This window comes from Thalassophryne amazonica, chromosome 1 (assembly GCF_902500255.1).
Source record: "Thalassophryne amazonica chromosome 1, fThaAma1.1, whole genome shotgun sequence".
NCBI classification, from domain to species: domain Eukaryota; kingdom Metazoa; phylum Chordata; class Actinopteri; order Batrachoidiformes; family Batrachoididae; genus Thalassophryne; species Thalassophryne amazonica.
Genome location: NC_047103.1, coordinates 50,603,416 through 50,617,343, shown reverse-complemented (window position 1 = coordinate 50,617,343; position 13,928 = coordinate 50,603,416). Strand labels below are relative to the sequence as shown.

The window sequence follows — 13,928 nt, the reverse complement described above, 5'->3', positions numbered from 1 at the left end:
TGGAACCAGCTCCCAAGTCAGATCAGGGAGACAGACACCCTCTCTACTTTTAAGATTAGGCTTAAAACTTTCCTTTTTGCTAAAGCTTATAGTTAGGGCTGGATCAGGTGACCCTGAACCATCCCTTAGTTATGCTGCTATAGACGTAGACTGCTGGGGGGTTCCCATGATGCACTGTTTCTTTCTCTTTTTGCTCTGTATGCACCACTCTGCATTTAATCATTAGTGATCGATCTCTGCTCCCCTCCACAGCATGTCTTTTTCCTGGTTCTCTCCCTCAGCCCCAACCAGTCCCAGCAGAAGACTGCCCCTCCCTGAGCCTGGTTCTGCTGGAGGTTTCTTCCTGTTAAAAGGGAGTTTTTCCTTCCCACTGTAGCCAAGTGCTTGCTCACAGGGGGTCGTTTTGACCGTTGGGGTTTTACATAATTATTGTATGGCCTTGCCTTACAATATAAAGCGCCTTGGGGCAACTGTTTGTTGTGATTTGGTGCTATATAAAAAAAAATTGATTGATTGAATATTTTTAAGATGTACTATCCAAGAACAAGTATTTATATTTTACTCAAATTTTTCTTAAGTGATTGTCTTCATTAAGTGTAGATTACCACGTAATAAAAGTTACTTAAAATGATGCTGAACTCTAATTAGCCCCACCAAGTGCACATGCAAAGTTTGGCTTTAATAACTAGGTTTAAACACAATGATGTTGTGCAACCTGGATATTAAATGCACAAAGTGGCTGGTAAGGTTTGTGCAGCCAAAGCTGTCACAGCTTTCCTGAGCAACCTACCATCCCTGGCTGGTTTGCAAGGCTAAATGACACTACGTCACAGGGTAGGACTTGCTTTTTAACATTCCACAAATACTTTCATCTAAATGGGAAACAACTGGCCATTTCCATGTGACTCACTGTGTAGTTTTTGGTCACTTTAAGTTTTTTTTTTTTTATTTACCTCCCACACATATACATTTTTAGACACCAAGGTTTGAAATGACAAACAAAAAGTAAGATAAATCTTTGATTAGTCTTTTAATTACAGCGTGACTCGCATTACACCAAAAGTCCTTTATTTCCTGAAAAAAAAGGAATTTTTAATCGAGAAAACTGAAAATGCAAGCGAAACGTTGTAAAAACATGTTGTCTAATATTCCCCATTTCCCAAACCTATAACTGTGTAGAACATACATTTGCAGCTGTTGCTGCACTACCTCCCCTTTTTTAATGGAATGCAAGCCACACCTACTAACATTCACACATTTTAGAATTTAAAAGCAAAGGCTGAGAAGTTGTGAATGAACTTGCAGTTTAAACTGACCATGTCTTGCACTCTGGCCACAGGATTAAGTAATGTGTGCTGACAAGCAAATACATGCCAGGATCAAAAATGGGTTTCTTCTTGATTGCCTCAAATACACATCCTTGCCTTTGGATATCCTGAGAGGATGCTGAGTTTGTTTTGTGTGTGTGTGTGTGTGTGTGTGTGTGTGTGTGTGGGGGGGGGGGGGGGGGGGGGGGGGGGGCACGTGACATGCACTTTGACCAAGAAAACAAGCAGACGCAGACATCAACCTCGAGTGTCATAACAGATGTGAAAGCTCAATCAAGCCGACATCCACTGATAAACACAAAATCACTCAACCATGCATAAACGCCAATGTTTCAGCTATTCGAACCAGTTTAGTGAGTAAAACAGGTGTAAATTAAACAGATAATTTTAAAAAATCATGAATATTAATGTATGCATGGAATAACAATTACTCTACTAGAATCAAAATGTCAGTTCAGTTCAGTGATTAATTAATATTTTGTATAAGTCATCACGAGTATGTATACTTTTTTACTTTTTTGGTTAAAGGGCTGGGTGTTTTGTAAGCTTTTGCTTCTGCTTTCACCCTTTTGGGCACATGGGTTATCTGATTTTTTCTTTGTGAGTTTACCCTGTTATTTTGAGTCTGTGTGTGCCAAATAAATCATTAATTCATTCCAATGTAATACAAGCACTGTGATAAAGCTAGAGAAACCTGAAATACATGAACTCAGTCACCACCAGTATGTGCGATAAATTGCATCTTCTGCACAACTTCCTAACCTAAATGACCAGACAACTTGCAGACATCCACAGTTTTTAAGCTGTGACTCCAACTTCCTTTTAGACATTGGGTCTGAATCAGCTTTTACACAAATCCTGACTGAGTCATTGGCTGGTAGAAATCTACACACACAATATAAAGTGCCATAGCTGTGCAAGCCTCTCCAACATCTCTTCACATTGGGCTTCATGTGATATTTATCTTGGCTGGTTGGAGGATTTTCTGTTTGTTTTACTATACAATATTTTTAAGTCAGTCTTACCATCTTTTAGAACTTGCATTATGAAAAGGAGCTCTTTATCATTACCAGTTACATCAGGAACCCAAGTGAAATAATCATCCACTCTGGACAATATCCAAGGAGAATTCCGATTTGAAAGATGTATGGCCTTTGTTTTTTTTAGATTTAAGTCATAAAATTATTTTCTTTGGTATCACTATAATTTTATTTATTAGCCTTTAAATAGGGGATTTATAATATGACACTGCCAGTATGATCAAAAGTCACCTTGTCTGGAAAAAGAATGAATACATAGTTCCCCTGAAGAGAAAAAATTTAAAAGAACAGATGGCCTTAAACTATGTTCAGTGCTGACCCATACAGTCTATCATGGCAACTTCATAGATCACGTGGGGGCTTCCCCTGGCTTGTACAAGGGATGCTGGGAAGCACATGGCAACAGCCAATCAGAGAGGCACAGTGACGTCATCTGGTTGTTCACTCGAACAAAATAATCCAGATAGAATTAAACGCTCCGAAGCGGCTTACTTCTGTATAAATCTAAAATGTTTCTCATGTATTTTGTAAAAGTTAGTGAGGAATAAACACTATATCTAAAAACACTTTTTGTATCCAGATAACACCTCTTAAGTGATTTACAAGACATCTTATGGATGTTAGCGCGCATGGCCAGTGTACATGCATTAAAAAGTCAAAGGTAACTTCTGGTAATTTCAAAATCATGCATGTGTACACACACTTCCTCCTGCAGATAATGTAAGAAGGAAAATAAAATTTTTACTGTGGCATTGCCCCTAGGTAAATATGTTTTCTTCATTAAAATGAGGTGTAATTATGAAAGGCGTTTCAAACTTAAACTGACATTCTACTACAACCCCAATTCCAATGACGTTGAGACGTTGTGAAAAATGTAAATAAAAACAAAATACAATAATTTTCAACCTATATTCAATTGAATACACCACAAAGACAAGATATTTAATGTTCAAACTGATAAACTTTATTGTTTTTGTGCAAATATTTGCTCATTTTGAAATGAGCACATTTCAAAATAAGTGTTTGGGAACTGAGGACACTAATTGTTGAAGCTTTGTAAGTGGAATTCTTTCCCATTCTTGCTTGATGTACAACTTCAGTTGTTCAACAGTCCGGAGCATCCCTTGTCATATTTTGCACTTCATAATGCGCCACACATTTTCAATGGGTGACAGGTCTGGACTGCAGGCAGGTCAGTCTAGTACCCACACTCTTTTACTACAAAGCCACACTATTGTAACACGTGCAGAATATGGCTTGGCATTGTCTTGCTGAAATAAGCAGGGATGTCCCTGAAAAAGACATTGCTTAGATGGCGACATGTGTTGCTCCTAAACTTGGATGTACCTTTTAGAATTGTTGGTGCCATCACAGATGTGTAAGTTGCCCATGTCATTGGCACCAACACACCCCCATACCATCATAGATGCTGGCTTTTGAACTTTGCACTAACAATCTGGATGGTCTTTTTCCTCTTTTGTCAGGCGGACACGACATCCATGATTTCCAAAAACAATTTGAAATGTGGACTCATCAGACCACAGCACACTTTTCCACTTTGCATCTGTCCATTTCAAATGAGCTCGGGCCCAGAGAAGGCAGCGGTGTTTCTGGATTTTGCTGATGTATGGCTTTCGCTTGCGTGGTAGAGTTTTAACTTGCACTTGTAGATTCGGCGATAAACCGTGTTAACTGACAATGGTTTTCTGAGGTGTTCCTGAGCCCACGTGGTAAGATTCTTTACACAATGATGTTGGTTTTTAATGCAGTGCCGCCTGAGGGAATGAAGGTCACAGGCATTCAATGTTGGTTTCCGTCCTTGCCGTTTACATGTAGAAAGTTCTCCAGATTCTCTCAATCTTCTGATTATATTGTGGACTGTAGATGATGGAATCCATAAATTCTTTTCAGTGGAACATTGAGAAACGTTCTTAAACTGATGGACTATTTTTTCATGCAGTTGTTCACAAAGTGGTGATCCTTGCCCCATCTTTGCTTGTGAATGGCTGAGCCTTTTGGGGATGCTCCTTTTATACCCAATCATGACACTCAGGTGTTTCTAATTAGGTGTTCTTTGAGCATTCATCAACTTTCCCAGTCTTTTGTTGCCCCATCCCAACTATTTTGAAATGTGTTGCAGGCATCCATTTCAAAATAACCAAATATTTGCACAAAAACCACGTTTATCACTTTGAACATTAAATATCTTGTCTTTGTGGTGTATTCAATTGAATATAGGCTGAAGAGGATTTGCAAATCATTGTATTCTGTTTTAATTTACATCTTACACAATGTCCCAACTTCATTGGAATTGGGGTTGTACATTTGGTTAGTTCTGTAAAATTTGAAAGGCCTTACAGCTTTATTGACTGAGAGAACAATGGGGACCAGATTATTAAGGATTATTATTACCATAATGCCTGTCACTGAAAATTATTACTTTGAGGGCTGCTATCAAAGATTATTTCCATCAATTAATACATTAAATGTTTGTTAAATTTCCGGAATAATGTTTCTGGTTCGGAAATGTCACACAGCAGCATGGTGGCTTAAGCCTGGTTCACACAGGAGGATCGTAAAATTATCTTTAGGTTCCCAAAACCTGAGAGACAACACACGTGAAGATAAAAAAATCATAGCTCTAACAGGTTTGGTCGTACAGTGTGTGGTGTCCAGCCACACTGTAATAACAACACCACCACACACGGACAGATTTCATGCACTGACATTCACAGTTCAGACAGGAAATCTCGCAGAATCACACGAGATTAAACGTGACTTCAGAGTAAACAAACGGAGGTACTTTGTGGACTATTTAAAACAGATGGAAAAACGATACAAAAAGAGAAAAAAGGTGTTCTTTAAAAGGAGTGGAGACAGCGCGACCACCGGACTTTCTGGTAAGTCAGAACAGCTGTTTTGATTTTATTTTCCACTCTGGTCGTCCGTCACCTCGCTTTCTGATTGGCTGCACGTCACATTCAGCAGGCTGTGAGCTTGTTTGTGGTCAGAGGACACAACACGCTGCGATATCGGACCAAAAAAATCCAACATGTTGAATATCCCCGATTTGCAAACGGAGCGCTCCTGACGCCCTTCCGAACAGATCAGAGCGCTCTGAACACACCACACACGGGAGGAATATCTGATAAGATTATCTTTGACGTCATCACGATTGTCGGGGCGTCCTTAAGATTGTCGGAAGGGGGAGATCGGGTCCGATATCGGCCTAATTATACTGCCGTGTGAACCCGGCTTTAGTGGTCAGCACTGTTGCCCCACAGAAAGAAAGTCCCAGGTTTGCTACTGAGCTGATCCTTTCTATATGGAGTTTGCCTGTTTTCCCATGGATTCCCTCCAGGCGCTTCGGCTTCCTCCCGTTTCCAAAGACACGCAGGTTAGGCGAACTGGAAACTTTAAACTGTCCGTAGTATTGAGTGAGCGTGTGAAAGTCGTTGTCGATGTGTCGGCCAGACCCTGCCTCTCTCCCAGTGGCTGTTGGAATAGGCTCCAGCTCACACACACTCATCTTCAACCATTTATCCAGGATCAGGTCACAGGGGGCTGGAGCATATTCCAGGAGTCATCGTGTGTGAGGCAGAGCACACCAATATGTCACAGGGCCATATATAGACAAACAAACACTTTCACGCCTGCACACACACTCTCGCAAGTTGGGGTCCACAAAATCAGACTGCGAGTTATCTGAAACTGCAAGTTAATTAAGTTGACCAAAAAAAACAACCTTAAAATCAGCTGACCTTGCCATATTATAATAGTTTCGATCATTTGAAGTGTGATTCCTTCCAGGATGGTGATGATGTCTTCATCTGGAGTGGGTTTGGGATCTTTTTCTTCCTCCCCCGACTTCTGCATGTCAGTGATAAGGGGTTTGTCCGTGTGGATGATTCAGAGTTTCTGGATGCGACTCTTTAGGTCTCTTTAGGGTGCATGTATAAATTCTGGCCAATCTGAACCAGCAGTAAAGATCTAAAGAGTCACATCCAAAAATTCTGAATCGTCCAGAATTGTCCACACAGAATCATCTACCCTCATGTTGACGTGAAGCTGCCGGAGGAGGAAGAAGAAATCATCTTCTAGAATTGTCCACACTGTCAATCCCTCCCAAAAACGGTCAAATCAAAATTGATTTTTATAGGTAGTCTAAATTTTTGGGGTCCAAAACTTGATCGCGAGTAAAGCCAAATGGGAACTAAAAGCCCCGACACTTGCATGACTTTGATGTACGCTTTGCAGGCACTGTGTCGTGCAGGAGAGTAAACTCGTTGTTAATGGGTGTAGACTGAACATGAGGGGTGCCGACGCATGCAACGACGCAAAGAGAATTTTGAAATGTTCAAAAAAAAACTTTCATGCGTAAATTTCGTGCAACAAACGTGAGGTGGTAGTGAACGTTGTGTGATCTACTCGCCAACACTACGTGCAGCTCATCAAGTTGAGTAAAGAAGTGGACAGTTTGAGTGGTTGCATCAGGGCACCGCATCAGAGCAGAGCTCGTCTGAACAATTATAACGAGATGTTAAATCTGTCATAAACATACTTTTACAGCGGCACACAAGAAGGAAAGAACATGCAACTGTTTAACCAAGCCATTACAATAAAAACATGACAAATAATTACTTTTTTAGACAGCTCCAAATGCTTTCCCCAGCTTGTTCAGTGCACGTGAGAAAAGCAGCAGCTGGAGCGATTAGTTTTCAACAGATAACTTGGACAGAAAATGATTAATCCGCTACAAAATAATTATTTTTTGAACGCAGCTTCCAGCGCACAACACGTGGTAACCAATGGAACAAAGCACAGCATCCAGCTGGGAACACAGCGGATGGGATCATCATAACAATGTGCGTGCAAGTGCGCGGATCAAAGTTGTGCAAACGCATGCACGAGTTAGTGGGGCCCACCTGTAATTGCAGTACTCAAGCTGTTTTTCTCATAATTAACCACTTACAGCCACACAGGCATGATCTTATTACCAATTTGAAGATACACCAAGCTTTGAAAATGTCACGGTTCTAAAACCACAGTTACTGCTCAGTGTTACTGAGTCTATCAACAAACTTGATGTTACTCCATATGGTTCAGTTGGTGACCACTGTGCAGCTGACAGCCCACTCTCATGGGATGAACATAATGCAAATAACTGCACAACTCCAGCGCTTTCAACACCATCAGACCGGCGCTGCTGCGGGGGAAGCTGGAGAACGCAGGTGTGGATGGACACCTCGCCGCCTGGACCATCAACTACCTCACTGACCGCCCGCAGTACGTGCGGCTGCGCGGCTGTCAGTCTGAGGTGGTAAGGTGCAGCACAAGGGCCCCCAGGGTACCGTCCTCTCGCCTTTCCTCTTCATCCTCTACACCTCGGACTTCACCTACAACACGGACAGCTGCCACCTCCAGATGTTCTCTGATGACTCCACCATTGTGGGTCGCGTGTCTGAGGGGAACCAGCTGGAGTACTGGTCGGTCATCACAGACTTCGTGGACTGGTGTGAGCGCAACCACTTGTGTCTCAACACCAGTAAGACGAAGGAGATGGTGACTGACTTCAGGAGAAAACCACCACCTCACCCACCGGTGAACATCCAGGGGGAGGACAAAGACTGTGGACAGTTTCAAATACCTGGGTGTTCACCTCAACAGCAAACTGGACTGGACTCACAACACTGACGACCTGTACAAAAAAGGCCAGAGTCACCTCCACCTCCTGAGGAGACTGAGATCCTTTGGAGTGAGCAGGCCTCTGCTTAAGACTTTCTACAACTCTGTTGTAGCCGCTGCTCTCCTCTATGCTGTCGTCTATTGGGCCCCGAGCAGCACAGAGCGGGAGAGAAAGAGACTGAATAAGCTGGTCAGGAAGTCCAGCTCCGTCCTGGGCTGTCCTCTGGAGTCTCTGGAGAAGGTGGCTGAGAGGAGGGTGTTAGCCAAGTTCAAATCCATCATGGACAACTCCTCTCACACTCTGCACCGGACTGTAGTGGAGCTGAACAGCTCATTCAGTGACAGGCTGAGGCACCCTCAGTGCAAGAAGGAACGATACCGCAGGTCGTCCTCCCTGCTGCTGTCAGACTGTACAATAACACTGTGAAATCCGGTTGTTAAGCGCCGATGTAACGCATCACGTGATAAATTTGTTTCCGGGTCCAAAGACCTCCAAGTTTACAATTAAAGTTACATCTGTTTGATCCTTTTAAGGATCTACAGTTTAAGTTTAGTTTGTGTTTACAGTGTGCGCAAACCTCCGCCCCTCCCTTCTCCGCCTCCATATATATATAAACATGATTGGGATTGAAAAAGAGATAGGAGCATCTTATTTACAATATGTGAAATGGAGTTTAGGTGTGGTAAGGTGACATTAGTGCAGGGATACACACACACACATATATATATATATATATATATATACACACATTCTATTTCTACCTCATTTTCTTATGTCTTGTACTGTTACAAGTATTATTATTATTGCTTATCCTTGCACATGCTGTTTGATGAACATTTTCCTCTACTTGCACCCATCTTGTGTTTTTTAAGAGCTGACGTAACGTGAATTTCTCCTTTGTGAGATCAATAAAGTTTATCTAATCTTATTGCAATGAATTCACAACTGGTACAGGTTGACCACACAGTTTGTAAATATTCCACAAAATGTTGATAAAATGCAAACTATTCATACTGTGAAATCTTGGATTTGTCAAGTGTTATCACTGTATTCTGTTGTACCGAGTAGATGGCAGATCAGCCACACTTGGCTTATCAAATAGATAAACTGTATTTATGTTTCAACCCAACCATTATGTGTGTTCTCTGTTTGAGAAGAGTACTTTGCAGTTGGATGTCAGGGTTCTCACCTGGATTTTTTTCACAGCATAGGGGAGAACTTGGTGTGACATAAGCGGCAAGCACTGAAGGCAAAGGTACTGTGGGAGGGTCTGGTCCCCCCCATTTAAATTTTGAAATTTATATCCCTCTGAAACACTATTTCCTGCATTTTGAGGGCAAATTTTTATCTTTGTTACAGCCTTACTTTAAAGTCAAAAGAAATCAGACATCAGGCCAAAACACGGAAGACGAGTGTACAAATGTGTGTCACAGAAGCATCAGAACTGCTGATTTATAGTACAGTTTTCTAAAGAAAATCCTTACAAATGTTTTTTTTTACTTCAAAATCAATTTCTGATTACTGTACATTTTTAAGTTAAAAAACATTTCTTGCATTAGAAAACTTGTAATTAAAATAGTTTTAAGTTAAAAAAAAAAGAAGTTTCTTTAGGCATCTTTGATGTTCATCTGTAAATTAAAACCATAACTTATCTATTGTTGTTGGTTCAGATGAGATGAATTCTTGATATGGAACCTTGGACAGTTATTTTTAGATAAATAAAATAGCATGAAAATTAATGTGTACATTTTTACGTCTGGTAGATTCTTCATTCATACTTACATTTCAACCAGGAAAAAATATACCATAAATAAATGATTTAACAATGAGTGCAATGTGTCTGTTAATGTGCCTGTTAGTTTTTGAGAACTGTCTACTGCACACAGATTTACTATAGAGTGCGATACTGTCTGTATTTCTTCATAACTGATGTAAATAAAGTCCAAGACAAATTCAGTGACTTGGAAATGTTCATGTATCTATCCCCTGACTTGTCTGAAGAAAACTGGCAATAAAACTGATTATTTACAGGTATTATACCAAAGGGGCCCATTACTTATGCAACCCATCATCTTGGCTTTTATATTTTTAATTAATTTATGCCAGGTTGTACAGATTTATTTTCAGTTTGAGTTTAAGGAAGATAATTTTAGAAATGTTTATATTGAGAAGCCTGGTTTACTTTTTGTATGTGAAATGCCATAAACAAACTAAAATGTGTGAAATACCAAGGGGCTGAATACTTTTGCGAGCCACTGTATAAAATGGATATCTAGCAGGATTAGGACCAATCATTTTAAACTCCCTCATATCTGTTTCAAGTTCATTATAAATTCATTAATTGATTTTAATTCATTTTCTGCCACTTATCTAGGTCAGGGTTGCGGTGACAATAGACTAAGCAGCTCATCCTACACTTCTCCATCCTCAGCCAAGTCCATAACCCTTCCTGGGGGATCCTGAGGAATTTCCAAGGCAGCTGGGAAATATAATCCCTCCAGCATGTCCTGGGTCTTCCCAGTTGGCTGTACCTGTAAGATCTCCCTCTGGAGATGACCATCTCAGCTGGCTCCTTTCGATGCAAAGAACAGCAGCTCTACTCAGAGTCCCTCTTGAATATTCAAGCTTCTCACGCTGTGCTGGAGTGTAAACCCAGATATGCGATGGAGAAATCTCATTTCAGCAGCTTGTATCAGTGATCTTGTAAGAAAGGAGGGCAATGACTGGTAAATCAAGAATCTGGCCTTCTGGCTTTTAAAAAAATGCTGGCATTTAAAATAATTAATCTATCATCAAAATTGTAGATTAATAATTGATTCTGAACATTGCAGCTGTAGTTATGAAAAGACACGGGGTCGCTTCTGTCTCAAAGTAAGCTGAAGTGCATGTTTTAATGTAGCTATACATTAAAACAATACCCCTAGGTACTGCAATTAAATCTTGTTGGGTGTATAGATTGTTTCTACATTCTCTATTACACCATTTATTTATTGTGCTACACAGCTGATACATCCATATAATAAAGGGGAAGTGGCCTCTGTGTGTTTGAGTATCCAGAGCATCAACTGAAATCCAGAAAGATCAGACTTTCGTTCTTTGGCATACTTGTATTTTTTTTCATGAGGATTCAAGTCGTGAAAACAGCAAGATGATCAGACCAATATTTTTTGAGAAATCAGTCATTTTTGAAAGAAAAAAAAAAAGCCTATTTATGTTGCACCTCCACAATAAGAGCCTGTATTTCAAAATAAAAACCTGTGAGGTTGCTGCAGATCTGACAGAATTCATCAGTCTGTCCATCATCTAACATCACAAACAGCAGATTTCAAATCTGGACATGTTTGTGTGCATGTGACCCCAAACCCAGAATTAACATGTTCACACTCCAGACAAAACAGCAGAACTGTGTCTCAATAGTGTCTTACATAAGTAAAAAACAAACAAAAAAAAAACAAAACAACACACACAAGGAAAAATTGATCTGATGTGAACACTGGTCACAGCGCAAATATAAAACTTCAGTTATTCGTAATTTCTTTACATGTAATAGTGTCCTGATTAAGCAGCTTCAGAAAAGCTTTTTGACAACAAAAATTCATTTTAGAAAATTGAACAAATTAAACCTTCAATAAAGACTTTTAGAAAAGCCAAGATGTTTTTCTATGTCAATACTTTACTGTAAACTTATTTTCCCCAAAAAGTCAGCTGCCCTCCGTTATAGTACACATGCCCACATCTAGAACTCGTGGTCCCCACGAGTCAACATCCTAATGTAAAACACATTTCACTCTACTCGTAATGAAATGTGCTGCACTGGAGTCTTATTTTAACCACAGGTCCTGGTTATTACGGGGGGGAAACATACCTTCACAAACCCAAAGAATTAAAGTGAGGCCACACACAGAGTAAAGGTTTCACAAGCTCGAGGTTGAAGCTAAAAAGTAAAACAAGCAGCAAAGTAATTCAGCCACTCATATGAGCTAACAGCAATATGTTGTTTCTAAACAACTTGCTTCAATTTGAACCATTTCTGAAGTCTGGTCTTAGATGAAAAAGTGAATAATTTAGTTTGGTTCTCACTGTCTACTTGTTGATATTAACAATTGATAGATTAGGACGTACGTTACCGCAGCTAACCGTTAGCAAAAGAGAATCGTTTTAAACCCAAACTGAACATCACGTACCTTGTAGGACTTTGATGTAGGTTTCATCTCTTTTCCTACTTCCGGCGAGGAAAATTCATTCTACAGCATTAAAACATCATCTAGTTCCAAACTCGCCCCGCTGTAATTCCGACAGACGCCTTTAAGACGTATAATTTGAAGTATAATTTTCCCGGTGAGCCCCCCCAAAAGCCTCTGTGCCTGAGAAGCAGGAAACATCAGACTTTCCAATGAAATTTGTCACGGGATCAGCGACGACTATTGTCAAGCCAAAGAAAATAAGTACGCAAACACACTTCCGGTATTGCACAAAATCATGTAAAGGTATGTGCAACTTCCACAAATCATATTTACATTACAAAAACACCCATAGGAATAATTAACAACAGTCATAACAGAGAACTCTCCCACGCTTTGTTTCTTTTACATTTCAGTGATGAACATTTGAGGACGTTTTGTGTGTGTGTGTGTGTGTGTGTGTGTGTGTGTGTGTGTGTGTGTGTGTGTGTGTGTGTGTGTGTGTGTGTGTGTGTGTGTGTGTGTGTGTGTGTTAGCACACAGAGCCTACATTGGCATTTTACATAGACAAATACAACTCACTTCTGAGGTCTAACAGGATTAGGTGTGCTCAGAGCATTGTGTTTGCAGCTCATGGTTTTATCACTATAAATTTGTTTCTCCTTCCCCATACAAATCCATATACTATTTCCTGACACATTTATGAAAAATCCCTTCAAAAACTGACGAAAAAAAAAATGAAGGTCACTATATAAAATAAGAAATTATGCAAAAGAAAACCAGCAGATCCCAATTTTGTTCTCAGTAAATAATATTACATCAAGGGTAATATACATTTAATAAATATAAATATTAATGGTGGAAATATTATTAATAATATTGCTTTATTGACACACTGTTCATGTTTTATTTTTGAAATAATTTTTCGCTCTTGTTCTGGTACACTCGCCAAACTTGACACTTGTGCATGCGTTGACGATAGTGGAAACTGAACAGTTAAACAGTGCCATCTACAGGTTTTCACGCAGTATAGTTCCATTATGAATGGCAAGGTGTGCAGAGAAAATGCATAGAAAACGTCAGAATGTGCCACAGCAACCAGCAAAATAAATGCGATTAAATACCGTGGCATTGCAATTTAAAATAATGATGGTTAATGAGATAATTAAAATTATAAATGAATATAAGACAATTGTCCAAACATTTTCAAATATTGGCAAATACTCCGACAAACGCTTTTCCCACTAGGTGTCAGTAAAACCCAGTTTAAAGCAACTGCTAAAAGTGCTGACAGACCAATGCTTCAATATTAATGGATCTGGAAGTCCTCAGAACAATCTGTATCAGCTTCAGGCCATTTTGAATTAATTTAATCATTATTCGTATGCAAGGCACCATAATGTCCATGTGGTGGCACTATGATATCAAAGACCTTTATCATATACATTTACAGTGCATCCGGAAAGTATTCACAGCACTTCACGTTTTCTGCATTGTCTTACGTTACAGCCTTATTCCAAAATGGAGTAAATTAATTTTTTTTCCCCTCAAAATTCTTCTCACAACACCCCATAATGACAACATGGAAAAAGTGTTTTTATTATTATTTTTACAAATTTATTAAAAATATAAAACTTTTTTCATGTTGACATGATGGTGTATTGTGTGTAAACTGAATGAATGAATGAATGAA

The 13,928-nt window shown here is 39.7% G+C and overlaps 1 protein-coding gene across 1 annotated transcript in view; it reads right to left on the bottom strand.

The window, feature by feature from the left end:
* The window catches only part of sgk3 (serum/glucocorticoid regulated kinase family member 3), a 49,447-nt gene extending 36,988 nt beyond the window's left edge, over nucleotides 1–12,459 (bottom strand). Inside the window, exon 1 of the mRNA XM_034169729.1 lies at nucleotides 12,239–12,459. The gene's annotated coding sequence lies outside the window, so the exon portion shown is untranslated. The remainder of the gene's footprint in view (nucleotides 1–12,238) is intronic.
* Nucleotides 12,460–13,928: the final 1,469 nt, after the last annotated feature.